At 46.0% G+C, this 18,924-nt stretch overlaps 1 protein-coding gene across 1 annotated transcript in view; it reads left to right on the top strand.

Moving 5' to 3' along the window:
- The first annotated feature begins 3,372 nt into the window (after window positions 1-3,372).
- LOC123771108 (thioester-containing protein 1 allele R1) overlaps window positions 3,373-18,924 on the top strand; it is a 103,975-nt gene continuing 88,423 nt past the window's right edge. The window contains 1 exon segment of the mRNA XM_069309493.1: window positions 3,373-3,524. The gene's annotated coding sequence lies outside the window, so the exon portion shown is untranslated.

The raw sequence follows: 18,924 nt of genomic DNA, 5'->3' as shown, positions 1-18,924 counted from the left end.
CCTCCCTGTACCACAGTACCTCACACTGTACCCCAGTGTACCTCCATGTACCAGTATACCCCACACTGTACCAGTGTACACCACACTGTACCAGTGTACACCACACTGTACCAGTGTACCTCACACTGTACCAGTGTACACCACACTGTACCAGTGTACACCACACTGTACCAGTGTACACCACACTGTACCAGTGTACCTCACACTGTACCAGTGTACACCACACTGTACCAGTGTACCCCACACTGTACCAGTGTACCCCACACTGTACCAGTGTACCCCACACTGTACCAGTGTACACCACACTGTACCAGTGTACCTCACACTGTACCAGTGTACACCACACTGTACCAGTGTACACCACACTGTACCAGTGTACACCACACTGTACCAGTGTACCTCACACTGTACCAGTGTACACCACACTGTACCAGTGTACCCCACACTGTACCAGTGTACCCCACACTGTACCAGTGTACCCCACACTGTACCAGTGTACACCACACTGTACCAGTGTACCTCACTGTACCAGTGTACACCACACTGTACCAGTGTACCCCACACTGTACCAGTGTACACCACACTGTACCAGTGTACACCACACTGTACCAGTGTACACCACACTGTACCAGTGTACCTCACACTGTACCAGTGTACACCACACTGTACCAGTGTATACCACACTGTACCAGTGTACCCCACACTGTACCAGTGTACCCCACACTGTACCAGTGTACCTCACACTGTACCAGTGTACCACACACTGTACCAGTGTACACCACACTGTACCAGTGTACCCCACACTGTACCAGTGTACCCCACACTGTACCAGTGTATACCACACTGTACCAGTGTACCCCACACTGTACCAGTGTACCCCACACTGTACCAGTGTATACCACACTGTACCAGTGTACCCCACACTGTACCAGTGTACCCCACACTGTACCAGTGTACCCCACACTGTACCAGTGTACCCCACACTGTACCAGTGTATACCACACTGTACCAGTGTACCCCACACTGTACCAGTGTACCCCACACTGTACCAGTGTACCCCACACTGTACCAGTGTACACCACACTGTGCCAGTGTATACCACACTGTACCAGTGTGCCCCACACTGTACCAGTGTACCCCACACTGTACCAGTGTACCCCACACTGTACCAGTGTACCCCACACTGTACCAGTGTACACCACACTGTGCCAGTGTATACCACACTGTACCAGTGTGCCCCACACTGTACCAGTGTACCCCACACTGTACCAGTGTACCCCACACTGTACCAGTGTACCCCACACTACTAGTGTGCCCCACTGTACCAGTGTACCCCACACTGTACCAGTGTATCCCACACTGTACCAGTGTATCCCACACTGTACCAGTGTACCCCATACTGTACCAGTGTACCCCACACTGTACCAGTGTACACCACACTGTACCAGTGTATCCCACACTGTACCAGTGTACCCCATACTGTACCAGTGTACCCCACACTGTACCAGTGTACACCACACTGTACCAGTGTACCCCACACTGTACCAGTGTACCCCATACTGTACCAGTGTACCCCACACTGTACCAGTGTACCCCACACTGTACCAGTGTACCCCATACTGTACCAGTGTACCCCACACTGTACCAGTGTACCCCACACTGTACCAGTGTACACCACACTGTACCAGTGTACCCCATACTGTACCAGTGTACCCCACACTGTACCAGTGTATCCCACACTGTACCAGTGTACCCCACACTGTACCAGTGTATCCCACACTGTACCAGTGTACCCCATACTGTACCAGTGTACCCCACACTGTACCAGTGTATCCCACACTGTACCAGTGTATCCCACACTGTACCAGTGTACCCCATACTGTACCAGTGTACCCCACACTGTACCAGTGTACACCACACTGTACCAGTGTATACCACACTGTACCAGTGTATACCACACTGTACCAGTGTATCCCACACTGTACCAGTGTATACCACACTGTACCAGTGTATACCACACTGTACCAGTGTACCCCACACTGTACCAGTATACCCCACACTGTACCAGTGTACCACACACTGTACCAGTGTACACCACACTGTACCAGTGTACACCACACTGTACCAGTGTATACCACACTGTACCAGTGTATACCACACTGTACCAGTGTATCCCACACTGTACCAGTGTACCCCATACTGTACCAGTGTACCCCACACTGTACCAGTGTATCCCACACTGTACCAGTGTACCCCATACTGTACCAGTGTACCTCACACTGTACCAGTGCACCCCCACACTGTACCAGTACTCACCTAATTGTGCTTGCGGGGGTTGAGCTTTGGCTCTTTGGTCCCGCCTCTCAACTGTCAATCAACAGGTGTACAGATTCCTGAGCCTACTGGGCTCTATCATATCTACATTTGAAACTGTGTATGGAGTCAGCCTCCACCACATCACTTCCTAGTGCATTCCATTTATTAACTACTCTGACACTGAAAAAATTCTTTCTAACGTCTCTGTGGCTCATCTAGGTACTTAGTTTCCACCTGTGTCCCCTTGTTCGTGTCCCACCCGTGCTGAAGAGTTTGTCTTTGTCCACCCTGTCAATTCCCCTGAGAATGTTGTAGGTGGTTATCATGTCTCCCCTTACTCTTCTGTTTTCCAGGGATGTGAGGTTCAGCTCCTTTAGCTTTTCCTCGTAGCTCAATCCTCTCAGTTCTGGGACGAGCCTGGTGGCATACCGCTGAATCTTCTCTAACTTTGTCTTGTGTTTAACTAGGTATGGACTGTGGGGTGCAGTGGGGTACACTGGGGTACCAGTGTACCCCACACTGTATCAGTGTACCTCACACTGTACCAGTGTACCTCACACTGTACCAGTGTACCTCACACTGTACCAGTGTACCCCACACACACAGTGTACCCGGCCGTAAACTCACTCACCTTGGGAGAAGGAGACTTGATCAAGCAACAAGTAGTGATCCACCTCCACAATAACGGTAATCAACTTGTCATCTTAATATTGACGTCTACTTGTCCAAACTAGCATCAACTACCATTTATTTGGGTGATAATTATCGTGGAATTATTTGCCATGATGACACTTTTGGCCTTAAATAGAAATGAACAAGTTGGTGGGGACCCGAAGTGAAAGTTTTAGGCTACAACCTCTCATTTCAGCACCTTCTAGGGAGCCATTTTCTAAACCGAATTAGTCTTTCGGTTTGAGTTAGAGTAATGGTGAGTGATTAGTGAGGCGTAGGTGGCTATGACGATATAGTGACCATGAGTATATATGAGGTATAGGTGCTGGGGCCTCGATGACGTATTAGTGACGTCACCAAGTGTGGTTTAGGAGGGAGTGTGAGGCGGGAGCCGCAGTCAGTGTGATCTTAGCCGTGCTCGAGGACGGACGCTCGCCGTCTCTCTCTCTCTACACACTACCATCCCCGCCACCTGTCTTACTGGGCTGGCACTCCCCCGAGGGACTATAAGGCTGCTGGGGACGACGCTGGCACAGGTGAGAGGCGGGGCTGGGGAGCTGAGGCACGACTGGGCCTTACTTAGCTGACTTGGAGGGGGGGGGGGGCCGACCCACCTGTTGACTAGGATGGTGAGTCCCCCCCCCCCCAGGCCGCTCCTGTGGCGGATGGTGAGCTCATTATCAACTCACCCTCCCATGAAAGGCATGTTGTTGCTGTGATGGTGACTTTGGTGGTGCTGTGATAGTGACTAGTGATACTATTGCTGTGATGGTGATTGGTAATGGTGTTGTGATAGTGGTAATAATAAGAGGGTTGACAGGCAGGGAACTCCGGTCAACTGGGGGAAGATGACCGCCAACTGTCTCAAGTGGAGTGCCCGCGGTCAACCATCTCGCCTCTTCTCCATATTATAATACATAAATCATTTATATATATACACACAGAGATCACAATAACCACGGGAGACATCTCCCGTCACGCAGGGTACAGTCGCACCTCCACAGATCTCCAGTATCAGCTCTTGATACTGGTAATGGCTCGAAAGGGCCACCACTTACGGGCTATTCATGCCCGTGTCACCTCTTGGAAGGCTTAATCTTTATCAATCATCATCACAATAGCGTGATGCATCAAATGAACAAATCCACAAGGGCCGTGATGAGGAAGTTGTATTGAAGTAAGGGGCGAAGAGGTAGAACAGGTACGGGCTATTCATGCCCGTGCCACCTTTTGGAAGGCTTAATCTTCATCAATCGCAGAACAGGTTATTGACAGAGCCCGGGTGCACGGGGGAATTGTGTAAAACCCCACACTAGAAGGTGAAGGGACGACGACGACGTTTCAGTCCGTCCTGGACCATTCTCAAGTCGATTGATCCATTCAATCGATCCATCTCAAGTCGATTGAACCAATCAATCCATCACGGGGTGAGAATAGCTTGAGCTACCTCATCCCTTTGTGTGTATTTTACCTCAATAAACTTATTTCAATTTCAATCCATCAAGTCAACTGGACCAATCGACTTGAGAATGGTCCAGGACGGACTGAAACGTCGTCGTCCCTTCACCTTCTAGTGTGTGGTCTGGTCAACATACTTCAGCCACGTTATTGTGACTCATCGCCTGCATGTGTAAAACCCTAATTTGTGTCTCTGAAGGGAAGGGAATTGTCGAGAAATCGTTGATTGATTGATGAAGATTAAGCCACCCAAAAGGTGGCACGGGCATGAATAGCCCGTAAGTGGTGGCCTTGAGCCATTACCAGTATCAAGAGCTGATACTGGAGATCTGTGGAGGTGCGACTGCACCTTCGTGACGGGAGATGTCTCCCGTGGGGAAGGCGCCAAGCCATTACGACTATATACCTCTGGGAAAGGGTCAGAAGAAGGATTTGGGATCTAGGTTATCCTGAGGTTATCTTGAGATGATTACATGTTTGTTACATGGACCGCGGCCCGGTCCTCGACCAGGCCTCCACCCCCAGGAAGCAGCCCGTGACAGCTGACTAACACCCAGGTACCTATTTTACTGCTAGGTAACAGGGGCATAGAGTGAAAGAAACTCTGCCCATTGTTTCTCGCCGGCGCCCGGGATCGAACCCGGGACCACAGGATCACAGTCCAGCGTGCTGTCCGCTCGGCCGACCGGCTCCCCGGTGAATAGGATTTTTAGATTGATATCTGGAAGCTTTAGCAATAAAACATGTAATGCTATTTCTCAGGTCATCTTGCCCTCATAGTCCCAGTTAGATTACGATAGTGATTATCATATTCTTATGATAGTAACATTGTGTGTGGGGGAGAAGGCAGCCCAAGTGTGTAGTTATGGCTGGAGCGGAAAGTGGGGCGGTGAGAGGTGGTGTAGGGAGACGTGTGTAGATTGGTAGATTGTACACTTTGAGAGACGAAGTGTACAGGTGTGGGCAAGTGGTGAGAGACACAGTATACAGGTGTGGGCGGGTAGTAAGAGACACAGTATACAGGTGTGGGCGGGATAGGGCAGCGGCCTCGCCCACAGTATAGACCAAGAGCGGCCCACACGACGCCCACGCCCACAGTATAGACCGAGAGCGGCCCACGCGACGCCCACTGCTACACTTCCTGGTCCGCGTTGCGCTCCTTCGTCTGGTAATGTGTAAACATTTTATTTCCCCGAGGAGGAATATAATTATACAAGTGCTTCTCAAGAACTTGCCTCGAAGGTCAGCCTCCAGTAAGGGCTAAACTAACTAACGATGCTTTCTCTAATTCCTTTTTCCAGCGTGTCAACCCAAATCCTTATCCTGACCCCTTCCTAGTGCTATATAGTCGTAATGGCTTGGTGCTTTCCCCTGCTGGTAGTTGCCTTCCTTCTTATCCACTTCAGCTTCCAAAAGCTTCGTAAAATGTGCATACAGGGTTTTGTTACGATAGTCACGAATATTATACCCACGGGTACCCGGCGTGGCTTCAGAGAGAGACACACACACACACACACACACACACACACACACACACACACACACACACACACACACACTCACTCACTCACTCACTCACTCACTCACTCACTCACTCACTCTCTCTCTCTCTCTCTCATAAACACTCATACACACTCTCACTCTCTCTCTCTCTCTCTCTCTCTCTCTCTCTCTCTCTCTCTCATAAACACTCATACACACTCTCACTCTCTCTCTCTCTCTCTCTCTCTCTCTCATAAACACTCATACACACTCTCACTCTCTCTCTCTCTCTCTCTCTCTCTCTCTCTCTCTCTCTCTCTCTCTCTCTCTCTCTCTCTCTCTCTCTCTCTCTCTCTCTCTCTCTCTCTCTCTCTCTCTCTCTCTCACTTTAAAGATATAGATAACTACACGACATACTTAACAATACAATTGTGCTGCTTCCATCTGTTATAAATAAAACTAGTGCACTATTAATTACTTCCTACTGACGAAAATTAAAATTAAATAATTAACGGTATATGCCGCACCTCTGTGTAACAGGTGTGTACGACGCCCAGGGTGAGGCTGCACCTGTGTAGCAGGTGTGTACGACGCCCAGGGTGAGGCTGCCGGCGTCTGCTGCAACACTTGTAAACTGAAACAAGTTTACTAACGTATTCGTGTAAATACTGATCACCTTACAAAAAATATGACAGCTTCTAAAATTGACAAGTAGTTGAGAGGCATTTTTAACCTTTTATCTGAGGTAATGATGAGCATTACCTGTCTCCCAATGTTAATTTTTAAATCAGCGCGTCCTCCTAAGGTTTCCCCAACGTCAAGGAACGGTCGTACTAACGTGCCTTTATCCTAACCTACCAGAGGACCCAAAACAGAAAACGGGACAGTATGTCAATTTTGCGTACCGCTTCCATTTTCTAGTACGATGATTTTTGGCCTTAGGTAGAGTATACTGTACGTCAAAATGCGACGTTCCATTAGGAGGACGTTGTTTTAATTCAAGTTCAAATATGTTTATTGAGACGAGAAAGAAATACATCTCAAAGGGATAGAGTAGCTTAGGCTGGGATGCTCCCGGACGCAGGTTCGAATCCTCGTCACGGCCCTTGTGGATTTGTTCAGTAGCTTAGGCTATTTCTACCCCCCCCCCCTGTTGTTTTAATATGGTCTGGTTAAAGCGACGTTCACCAAGTGAAACTTTTATATTTTAAGACAAGGGGAAATACAGTAGTCGTTTTTTTAATATTCTTATTAATTGTAGTCGGTGATTTTCACATGGAATATCATAGCACTTACGGCAGAGACTGCGAGGGAAGCTATGTTGTTGTTGTTGTTTTAGATTTAGCTACTGATGATGAAGATTGAGCCACCCAAGAGGTGGCACGGGCATGAATAGCCCGTAAGTGGTGGCCCTTTTGAGCCATTACCAGTATCAATAGATGATACTGGAGATCTGTGGAGGCGCAACTGCACCCTGCGTGACGGGAGATGTCTCCCGGACCAAGTGGTGTGTTTAGCTACTCAGAACGAAGTGTTCATGTAGCACGGGCTATGGTGAGCCCGTGGGAAGCTCTGTCCTGTGTCGCTTTATATACACACCCACCTGTCACCTCCGTCGCCTCACTACACCCTCACAACACCCACTTATCATCATTGATCATTTGTTATAAAATTCAGAAAATTACATCAAAACCAATGAAGATAATTTCACATCAGTGTTACAGAAATACTGATGTGAGCTTATCAACCAGCCGGTCGGCCGAGCGGACAGCACGCTGGATTTGTGATCCTGTGGTCCTGGGTTCGATCCCAGGCGCCGGCGAGAAACAATGGGCAGAGTTTCTTTCACCCTATGCCCCTGTTACCTAGCAGTAAAATAGGTACCTGGGAGTTAGTCAGCTGTCACGGGCTGCTTCCTGGGGGTGGAGGCCTGGTCGAGGACCGGGCCGCGGGGACACTAAAGCCCCGAAATCATCTCAAGATAACTCAAGATAACCAGTATTTCTGTAATAATGATTGGTCAATTCTTATTGTCACGAACGAAGCAGATGGTTCTCAGTGAGAATAAGATACGCAGAGATTTTTAATAAGGAAAATGCTTGATTGTTACTACAATAACAAATACAATTTGTTATTGTGTCCGCGCGCGGTCTACATGTGTGGGGTTTGACCACACCACACTAGAAGGTGAAGGGATGACGATTGATTGATTGTTGCCGCCGAAGGCGGCTAGTTTATTGTGCACCCCATACTCATCCTGTGAGCGGTAGCGCAAAAGCATTACAGAGGGCACAAAAGGTCTTTATCAGACCTCATCTCAGATTATTACATAAACAATTTCATCTATCCTTCACACCTTATAGTTACAATGTCAGCTAGTTACAGAGAAAGTGCTATTTCAAGAGGTACATATTTACAGTAATTCATCATACATTAATGGTAGGTCGTTTCGGTCCGTCCTGGACCATTCTCAAGTTCATTGTGGCTGAACTAAACTGAACTGAACATGATTGATTGATGATTATGCCCGAAACGCTTTGCGTAATAGTGGCTTTAGGCATTGTATGTACTAGCTATACCTATAAGTTAAACAAACCTTGTAAATATTTATTGTATGTATGTACCTTACCTAAATAAAATTGTAATATTGTAAATTGTTGTAAACTACTTCAGCCTCGTTATTGTGACTCATCGCCTGCATCTGTGGGGTGTCATCCCTTTTCTGCTGTTTGTTCATCTATAAAAAAGTAATTGCAATGAAATCCCAGTGGTGTGATATATCGGTGGAAATCATTTTGAGGCAATGGAGTGACTTGAACCCGGGTTCTGGTAATTCCCAGACACCTGCCTTAAGCGATTTGGCCACGATGATACAGAAGTCGACCAACCCGGAACTCTACTGAATTCACTGGGAGGTTCTGGAGGCCCCAAACCGGAGCCCATAAAGGGGTTTACAGTCGCCCTGGGGCCAGATTCACGAAGTAGTTACGCAAGTACTTACGAACGTGTACAGCTTTCCTCAATCTTTGGTTACACGTATTAAACAGTTTACCAGCATGAAAACTTGCCAATCAACTGTTGTTATTGTTATAAACAGCCTCCAGGTGCTTCGGAGCTCATTAACTGTTTAATAATTGTAAACAAAGTCGCCAAATATTGAGAAAAGTTCACCAGATGTATAGGCTCGTAAGTGCTTGCCTAACTGCTTCGTGAATCTGACCCCTGACCACACACTGGCTTACGGTGATGGCGTGCACACTCTTACGCCTCGCATCACAGTGTAGTGAAATCACAAAGGCATGATATATCAAGGCAAAGCATGTTGATGCAATGGGGGTGACTTGAACCCGCGTTCAATTTGTCTATGAATCACCAGAACGCGGGTTCAGGTCATTCCATTGCCTCAAAATGGCTTTCATAATAATAATAATAATTAGTATTATGCATGAACAAACATAAAAATATTGTGCTTCTTTGCACAACCGTTTTTCCCTCGTTTCATCTGGCCTTTCTGCTTAATTATAATTTACTGATTGTCGTTTCTAATTGTTGCTGGTTTTCCTTGTTTCTTTTTTTTTTTGAGATATATACAAGAGTTGTTACATTCTTGTACAGCCACTAGTACGCGTAGCGTTTCGGGCAGGTCCCTGGAATACGATCCCCGCCGCGAAGAATCCTTGTTACATCCAAGTACACATTTTACTGTTGAGTTAAACAGAGGCTACAGTTAAGGATTTGCGCCCAGTAAATCCTCCCCGGCCAGGATACGAACCCATGACAAAGCGCTCGCGGAACGCCAGGCGAGTGTCTTACCACTGCACCGCGGAGACTAAATAACTTTGTAGGCTAGTTAATACTGCCGCTTTCTGCTTGTGTATGTTGGTGTTTCCTGCTTGCTTCCTCTACTGCTTTTGTCTGCTTTATCCTACTATTCTGTGCTCCTTTACACCGCCGCTTTCCGCCAGGTCGCAGCCTAGTTAATACCGGGTTTTGATCGGTATAACTTGGTAGCCGAGAACGGTTTAACGTTGTCAGGCCAGGCACTGAGCCTTCCCTCTGTTGTTATAGATTCAGCTACTCGGAACACGTTCCAAGTAGCACGGGCTATGGTGAGCCCGTAGTGGACTTACCTGGCACAGGAGCGGGGCAAGTAGCACGGGCTAAGGTGAGCCCGTAGTGGACTTACCTGGCACAGGAGCGGGGCAAGTAGCACGGGCTATGGTGAGCCCGTAGTGGACTTACCTGGCACAGGAGCGGGGCAAGTAGCACGGGCTATGGTGAGCCCGTAGTGGACTTACCTGGCACAGGAGCGGTGCTGTGTGCCTTCCCTCTGGGCTCTGGCTAGTGTCATCAACACGAGCCCAGAGCCTCTCCTGTTTTATAGGTTCGCGATGTTTCCTTCGTGTTTACGGTTAAGTTCCTGGTCGAGTAGACGCGACTGTGAAACCGGAAGCAATTATGTGTAGGTAACCGGTGAGGGCGGGGGGTTGAGGAGGGGGGGGTTAATACACTGTTACTGTGTGGTGTTGGGGAGGTGGGCTGTGGGGGGGGGAGTGTTGGAGGTGGTATTGTTTTCTTGGATATACATTGTCATACACTCACACCTGTCTATCACCACTTCCTCTCCACCTAGCCCCGTCCTCCTATTTTTCCCAACGTCAAGAAAACTCGTATCCCCTTTCTCTATCCACACTTCTCTATCCTTCAACTTCACTGCCTCTCAGTCCCTCTCCGAGTCCCCCAGTAAGCGCCAGCCTCTCTCCACCTCTCAACTATATTCCTCTCTAAATCTGCATATTCCACAGCCCTTCCTATCAATCTCTCCCCTCCGCCTTACCAGTATTGGATCCATCTCCTACCTGCAACCCACGCCGTGATAAACACAAATATATGAGTGTTCCGAGGATTTAGTAAACATTGTCTCCAAGACGAGCCTCAACGCCTGGTATACCAACGCTGATGGAGTCACCAACAAACCAGTTGAAATAAAAGAATAAATGAAAAAGAAATTGATGCATCGGTGGAAACGAAAATCACTGTGATTTCTGATGCAGTATTTCCAGGTGATATTAGATAATAAGGAAATATAGGGGGGGGGAAGGCAGGGATGGTGGTGTGGCACTTGTAATAACAGGAAAGTGAATGTTTGAGGATGCTCCCGGACGCAGGTTCGAATCCTCGTCACGGCCCTTGTGGATTTGTTCACTTGATGCATCACGTTAGTGTGATCTGTGTGTGTAATCCTGCCACTCGCAAGGGTGCGAGGACAAGCTGAGCTGTGGCATTATGACATGATACAAGGATAGACTAATAGAACTGAGCACCAAATTACCCCAAAAGATAAGATAAGAGAAGAGCATATATCACACCCTACACAAGTAGAGTGTAGGGTGAATTAAGTAATTAGAAGCATACCTTGCCTTGCGGCTACCTTCCTAGGGTCAATGTCCCCGCGGCCCGGTCTCTGACCAGGCCTCTTCGTTGATGATCTGCTCAACCAGGCTGTTGGATACGGCTGCTCGAAGCCTGACGTGTGTATCACAGCTTGGTTGATCAGGTGTCGTTTGGAAGTTCTCTCTTGAACACTGCGAGGGGTCGGCTAGTTATGCCCCCTTATACATAAACATTGTTGCGAGCTGTGTAGCACTGTTGGAACAAGGGGAGGTAGTAGAGAACAAGGGGAGGTAGTAGAGAACAAGGGGAGGTAGTAGAGAACAAGGGGAGGTAGTAGAGAACAAGGGGGAGGTAGAGAACAAGGTGAGGTAGTAGAGAACAAGGGGGAGGTAGTAGAGAACAAGGGGAGGTAGTAGAGAACAAGGGGAGGTAGTAGAGAACAAGGGGAGGTAGTAGAGAACAAGGGGAGGTAGTAGAGAACAAGGGGAGGTAGTAGAGAACAAGGGGAGGTAGTAGAGAACAAGGGGAGGTAGTAGAGAACAAGGGGAGGTAGTAGAGAACAAGGGGGAGGTAGTAGAGAACAAGGGGAGGTAGTAGAGAACAAGGGGGAGGTAGTAGAGAACAAGGGGGAGGTAGTAGAGAACAAGGGGGAGGTAGTAGAGAACAAGGGGAGGTAGTAGAGAACAAGGGGAGGTAGTAGAGAACAAGGGGGAGGTAGTAGAGAACAAGGGGAGGTAGTAGAGAACAAGGGGAGGTAGTAGAGAACAAGGGGGAGGTAGTAGAGAACAAGGGGAGGTAGTAGAGAACAAGGGGGAGGTAGTAGAGAACAAGGGGAGGTAGTAGAGAACAAGGTGAGGTAGTAGAGAACAAGGGGAGGTAGTAGAGAACAAGGGGAGGTAGTAGAGAACAAGGGGAGGTAGTAGAGAACAAGGTGAGGTAGTAGAGAACAAGGGGAGGTAGTAGAGAACAAGGGGGAGGTAGTAGAGAACAAGGGGGAGGTAGTAGAGAACAAGGGGAGGTAGTAGAGAACAAGGTGAGGTAGTAGAGAACAAGGGGAGGTAGTAGAGAACAAGGGGAGGTAGTAGAGAACAAGGGGGAGGTAGTAGAGAACAAGGGGAGGTAGTAGAGAACAAGGGGAGGTAGTAGAGAACAAGGGGAGGTAGTAGAGAACAAGGGGAGGTAGTAGAGAACAAGGGGAGGTAGTAGAGAACAAGGGGGAGGTAGTAGAGAACAAGGGGAGGTAGTAGAGAACAAGGGGAGGTAGTAGAGAACAAGGGGGAGGTAGTAGAGAACAAGGGGAGGTAGTAGAGAACAAGGGGAGGTAGTAGAGAACAAGGGGAGGTAGTAGAGAACAAGGGGAGGTAGTAGAGAACAAGGGGGAGGTAGTAGAGAACAAGGAGAGGTAGTAGAGAACAAGGTGAGGTAGTAGAGAACAAGGTGAGGTAGTAGAGAACAAGGTGAGGTAGTAGAGAACAAGGGGAGGTAGTAGAGAACAAGGGGAGGTAGTAGAGAACAAGGGGGAGGTAGTAGAGAACAAGGGGAGGTAGTAGAGAACAAGGAGAGGTGGTAGAGAACAAGGTGAGGTAGTAGAGAACAAGGTGAGGTAGTAGAGAACAAGGTGAGGTAGTAGAGAACAAGGGGAGGTAGTAGAGAACAAGGGGAGGTAGTAGAGAACAAGGAGAGGTAGTAGAGAACAAGGGGAGGTAGTAGAGAACAAGGAGAGGTAGTAGAGAACAAGGGGAGGTAGTAGAGAACAAGGAGAGGTAGTAGAGAACAAGGGGAGGTAGTAGAGAACAAGGAGAGGTAGTAGAGAACAAGGGGAGGTAGTAGAGAACAAGGAGAGGTAGTAGAGAACAAGGGGAGGTAGTAGAGAACAAGGAGAGGTAGTAGAGAACAAGGGACAAGAGAGTTGGGAGCCATTGCAACATACGACAGGTTCCAAAATACATATAAGGCCAAATATGTAAGACTCTCACTCTCCTTGTACTCTTCCCCTCTTACTGTCTCTCACTCTCCTTGTACTCTTCCCCTCTTACTGTCTCTCACTCTCCTTGTACTCTTCCCCTCTTACTGTCTCTCACTCTCCTTGTACTCTTCCCCTCTTACTGTCTCTCACTCTCCTTGTACTCTTCCCCTCTTACTGTCTCTCACTCTCCTTGTACTCTTCCCCTCTTACTGTCTCTCACTCTCCTTGTACTCTCCTCTCTTACTGTCTCTCACTCTCCTTGTGCTCTCCTCTCTTCCTTTCTTTTTCTCGATCCTCTGTCCCTCCCCATCTCCTCTCTCTCCCCAAAGCGCCTTCATGCCGTCGTCAATGTTAATGTACTTGTCTTCAAAAAACAGTATTTTCTCAGATGTAAATTAATAGTAATGTATATTATAATTGTTGGTATAGTCGGTCCTAGGATACGATAGGCTAGGTTGTTGTTGTTATAGATTCAGCTACTCGGAACAGGTTCCAAGTAGCACGGGCTATGGTGAGCCCGTAACTTACCTGGCACAGGAGCGGGGCAAGTAGCACGGGCTATGGTGAGCCCGTAACTTACCTGGCACAGGAGCGGGGCAAGTAGCACGGGCTATGGTGAGCCCGTAACTTACCTGGCACAGGAGCGGGGCAAGTAGCACGGGCTATGGTGAGCCCGTAACTTACCTGGCACAGGAGCGGGGCAAGTAGCACGGATAGGCGAGGTGTTTCGGGTCTGTTGGGAATTATTTGTATTTGTTGTACGTGGGTGAAACATTTACTATAAATACAAGTGATCGCCAACAGAACCTAACCTAACCTATGCCTATATATACACAATATGCTAATATATTATAATATTAATTTATATTTGAGAAAATTCCTGTTTTGAATGAACAGCATGTTAAAATTTATGAATGCATCTGTGGGGTCGACCGCTGGATGGAATGGACTTGAATCGAGGACGAGTTGAAATGCTTCACCCACATCCAAATAATCCCTAACACAACCTAAACACCTAACCTAACCTACGCCTAACAATACATAGAATTTTTATGTATAACAATATTAACTTATATATGAAAACAAATCAATTTTTAATACACAGTATGTTAAAAATTGATGAATCCGTCTGGGGAGGACAAGGCTGCAGCTGTAAACAGCCTAGTGTGAGGACGGGTTGGATACGGGAGACATCTCCCGTCACGCAGGGTGCAGCCGCACCTCCACAGATCTCCAGTATCATCTATTGATACTGGTAATGGCTCAAAAGGGCCACCACTTACAGGCTATTCATGCCCGTGCCACCTTTTGGGTGGCTTAATCTTCATCAATGAATCAATGGACGGATTGGAAGGCAAGCACAGTTCAGCTTGCCTGGACACGGCTAGGCTGCCACTGTGCTCAATGTCAGCTGGGGGTTGACACATACGCGCCTGTGTGTCACGGCGTGTTTCAGGACGTGACCTGCCTGCACGCCATTATTGAAATGACAGTTGCGGCGTTGGCACAATCTGACTGAGGTTAGTGTGTGCGCGCGTCGATCCTAACACCATGTACATGGAGCTTAGAGCTGATTTTAACTACTTAACAAATCACACACAGAGATCACACTAACGTGATGCATCAAATGAACAAACAAATCCACAAGGGACTACGACCCCTACAAGGGTCGTAGCTCAGTCGATTAAGGTCATCCCAGTGTCTGGGATGCTCCCAGACGCAGGTTAGAATCCTCGTCACGGCCCGTGTGAATTTGTTTACTTAACAAATCTTTAGAATCTGGTACTCTAGGAGTCGTAAATGTAATAATTATATTTGAAAGTGGAGGCCACTCATTCGTCCAAGTGACTTATCAGTGTTTACATGGAAACCAATGTATGGAGTTTATGTCCACCTCTTCCTATCTCTCGGTGAACTCCACTTGTACACTTCTCCACTCAGCCACTTTCTTCTTGTATCTCTCTGGCTCATTTAGGTGTTCATAGTGCTCATGTGTGACGCCTCGTCCTTGAACCTCCATCTTATAATTTGTCTCCCCGGTTCCTTTGCCGAACTACTTGGGCTGGACGGTAGAGTGACAGTCTCGCGTCATGCAGATCAGGGTTTAATTCCTGACCGGCAATTCCCCCCGTCTCATCCGAAGTCCTTATCCTGACCCCTTCCCAGTGCTATATAGTCGTAATGGCTTGGCGATTTCCCCCCCCCTGATAGTTTCTTCCTTCCTCGGTTCCTTCACGTTTATTTTATTTGCTATTTCCTGTCCTGGCTACCTGGTGTCGACGTCCTCACGGGTGACTGGACGAGGTGTGGAGGTTTGTCCCACGGGGGAGGTAATTTTCCCACGCTATCCCCCTCCCTGTCCCCCAGCACCCCACACTGGTCCCCGGTGTTGGGGGTCCCGGGACGGTGGAGGTGTTGTCGGGGTGACCGCCTGCAGGTTGTGGGAGTGAGAGACTTGCTAAGTCAACTATTGCAGCTTATGTATAAGCTAGGGTGACGACCCCTGGCACCTTGTCCAGGCCGGTTGTGTCTGGGGTCCCGCCAAACACACACCGAAACTACGACGTTGGTACAACGTTCGAACAAGTTTTAAAACCTCCTAACCAGTTATAACATCCAATATAGCAAGTTGTAACAACGTTCTAATACGTCATAAACACGTTAAGCCAAGATGTAACAACTTTATTACAAGTTGTAACAAGCGGAAAATAGAGACAGTTTCGGTTTGTGTTTCCAAGGGCATTCCTTCCAGTCTTAGGCCTTCCCTAAGACTGGAAGACCCCAGTCTTTCCTTAGACCCCAGGCCGGGTCTAGGCCTTAGGCCTGGGTCACACTAGTCTCCTAGTAGGAGACGAGTGTGATCCAGGCTGTCAGGATGCACAAACAAACGCAAACGAGCACATACACACTAAGTACAGTATGACGATCCCCGGTTCGATCCCTAAGCCAGACAGAAATGGTTCGGCAAGTTTCCTTTCACCTGGTGCGTCTGTTCACTTTGCTGCACATTTCTACCCGAGAGTTAGTGAACTCTTGTGCGTTGCCTCTTGGGGGGGGGGGGAGTAGAAGGCCTGCCCTCGGGGGGTGGGGGGGACCGCGATATAAGCCTATTAGTATATGCTCTTCGTGCCATATATATATATATATATATATATATATATATATATATATATATATATATATATATATATATATTGTGACGGTAAAGCGTTGGTGTTCGGTTGTTTCAAAAGCTAGGGGCAGGGCCTCGTCACATTAAAGAAAAAAAAGAGAAAAAGCTGGAACTTTCGTCTGTGGTAAGGTAATGGGAAGACACACAAAACACAAGTAAATTTAACAATGAAATTTTAATTACGTTAGAAAAACAAGACATGAATAAAATTAAGCATAAAATATACAAGGCAGGTCAACAAACAAAATAATAAGAATAATCACTGGCAAATGAAAAGTTACGTTAAGACAAGTGAGTAATAGCAAAATAAATAATAATGATGCCGGAATATTGGCTTCGAGCTGCCACCTCCCTTAGTACACGAAAGCCAAGGCTTAGTCTACCAATGAGAGATGTCAACTGCAAGGAGCACTGGAATATTCTGACTACTCTGGGCCACTGCAGCCCAGACATCAACTTGTGGCGGAGGGTGGAGGGCAGGTGCGACGGGACACCAGCCAATCAGCGACAGGCAGGCAATGGACAAGCAGTTTGCCGGTTTACGGTGGCGGGGGCGGTAGCAGGTGTGCCGGTGTGCTGGATACGTTTTGCTCTCTGGGCAAAACGTTTTGGAGATACTTGCTGGATATATCTTCTATATTATCTGTTGTTGTTACGTACTTTGAAGGGAAGAGCAGGCTTAATCTCTCTCTCTCTCTCTCTCTCTCTCTATATATATATATATATATATATATATATATATATATAATATATATATATATATATATATATATATATATATATATATATATATATATATATATATATATATATATATATAGTTTTATTATGCAAGGTTATACAGTTACATATCTGATTTTATACAAAAAATTAACATTAAGAGGACACAAAAAAAAATTTCGCTTCCTAGAGGCTGTAGATTTCCTCGAACTCCTCCGACGCTGGGCATGAACCGAGGATGCAGCTAGCATTCCCCCTCTGGATCGCGACACTGAGGCGCTGAAAGAGAAAACTTGCTGCTCTAGGGTCTCTTGTGGTGTCAATGAGCTTGGAACCAAGATCCTTAAGAAACCTTCTTGCACTCTCTCCCCATGGGCCTAGGGTCTCAGACCCTATTGGTCTGAGACCAATATATATATATATATATATATATATATATATATATATATATATATATATATATATATATATATATATATATATATATATATATATATATAACTTTAGAACACTTTCCCACCATGGAGACTCGAACCCTAGCCAGCACAGAAGCCTTCCAGCAACTGGCATAACAGGTACGCCTTAACCCACTTAACCCATATATATATATATATATATATATATATATATATATATATATATATATATATATATATATATATATATAATATATATACCGTGTCCAAACCCCGTTCAAGGAACCTATTTGCAACATATCTGCACAGTCATTCATTTTCTCACGCGTATGCACGTGTTCATTCATTTCCAAACGTGAGCACACACTCATATCTCTCTGTAGGTGCGTGTGGATGCTTACTCTACTGTTTTAACACCATCAGTAATAATAATTAATAATAATAATAATTTATTATTATTATTATGTTTTATAATAATAAATATTACGTAATATTAAGTAATATTACGTCAGAAACAGGCATCTGACGACAAAATCTCACGACTAATTATCAGAAGATATATATATATATATATATATATATATATATATATATATATATATATATATATATATATATATATATATATATAAGAAGTTATATTGGGGGTTAACAGAGAATATAGAAAGTAAGTTGAATTAACATTGTTGTAAAGCCTAGCACGCATGTGTACTAGGCTTTACTCTACTGTATATATATATATATATATATATATATATATATATATATATATATATATATATATATATATATATATATATATATGTATGTCGTACCTAGTAGCCAGAACGCACTTCTCAGCCTACTATACAAGGCCCGATTTGCCTAATAAGCCAAGTTTTCATGAATTATTTGTTTTTCGACTACCTAACCTACCTAACCTTACCTAACCTAACTTTTTCGGCTACCTAACTTAACCTAACCTATAAAGATAGGTTAGGTTAGGTTAGGTAGGGTTGGTTAGGTTCGGTCATATATCTACGTTAATTTTAACTCCAATAAAAAAAAATTGACCTCATATAGAATGAAATGGGTAGCTTTATTATTTCATAAGAAAAAAATTAGAGAAAATATAGTACTTCAAGAAAATTTGGCTTATTAGGCAAATCGGGCCATGCATAGTAGGCTGAGAAGTGCGTTCTGGCTACTAGGTACGACATATATATATATATATATATATATATATATATATATATATATATATATATATATATATATATATATATATATATATATATATATACAGGAATTGCCCTAGCGTTTCGGGCAATTTCGGGCAAGATGTCATA

Source organism: Procambarus clarkii, chromosome 65 (genome assembly GCF_040958095.1).
Source record: "Procambarus clarkii isolate CNS0578487 chromosome 65, FALCON_Pclarkii_2.0, whole genome shotgun sequence".
Taxonomy (NCBI): Eukaryota; Metazoa; Arthropoda; class Malacostraca; order Decapoda; family Cambaridae; genus Procambarus; species Procambarus clarkii.
The sequence above is the reverse complement of the archived record's forward strand: the minus strand, read 5'-3'. Positions and strand labels throughout refer to the sequence as shown.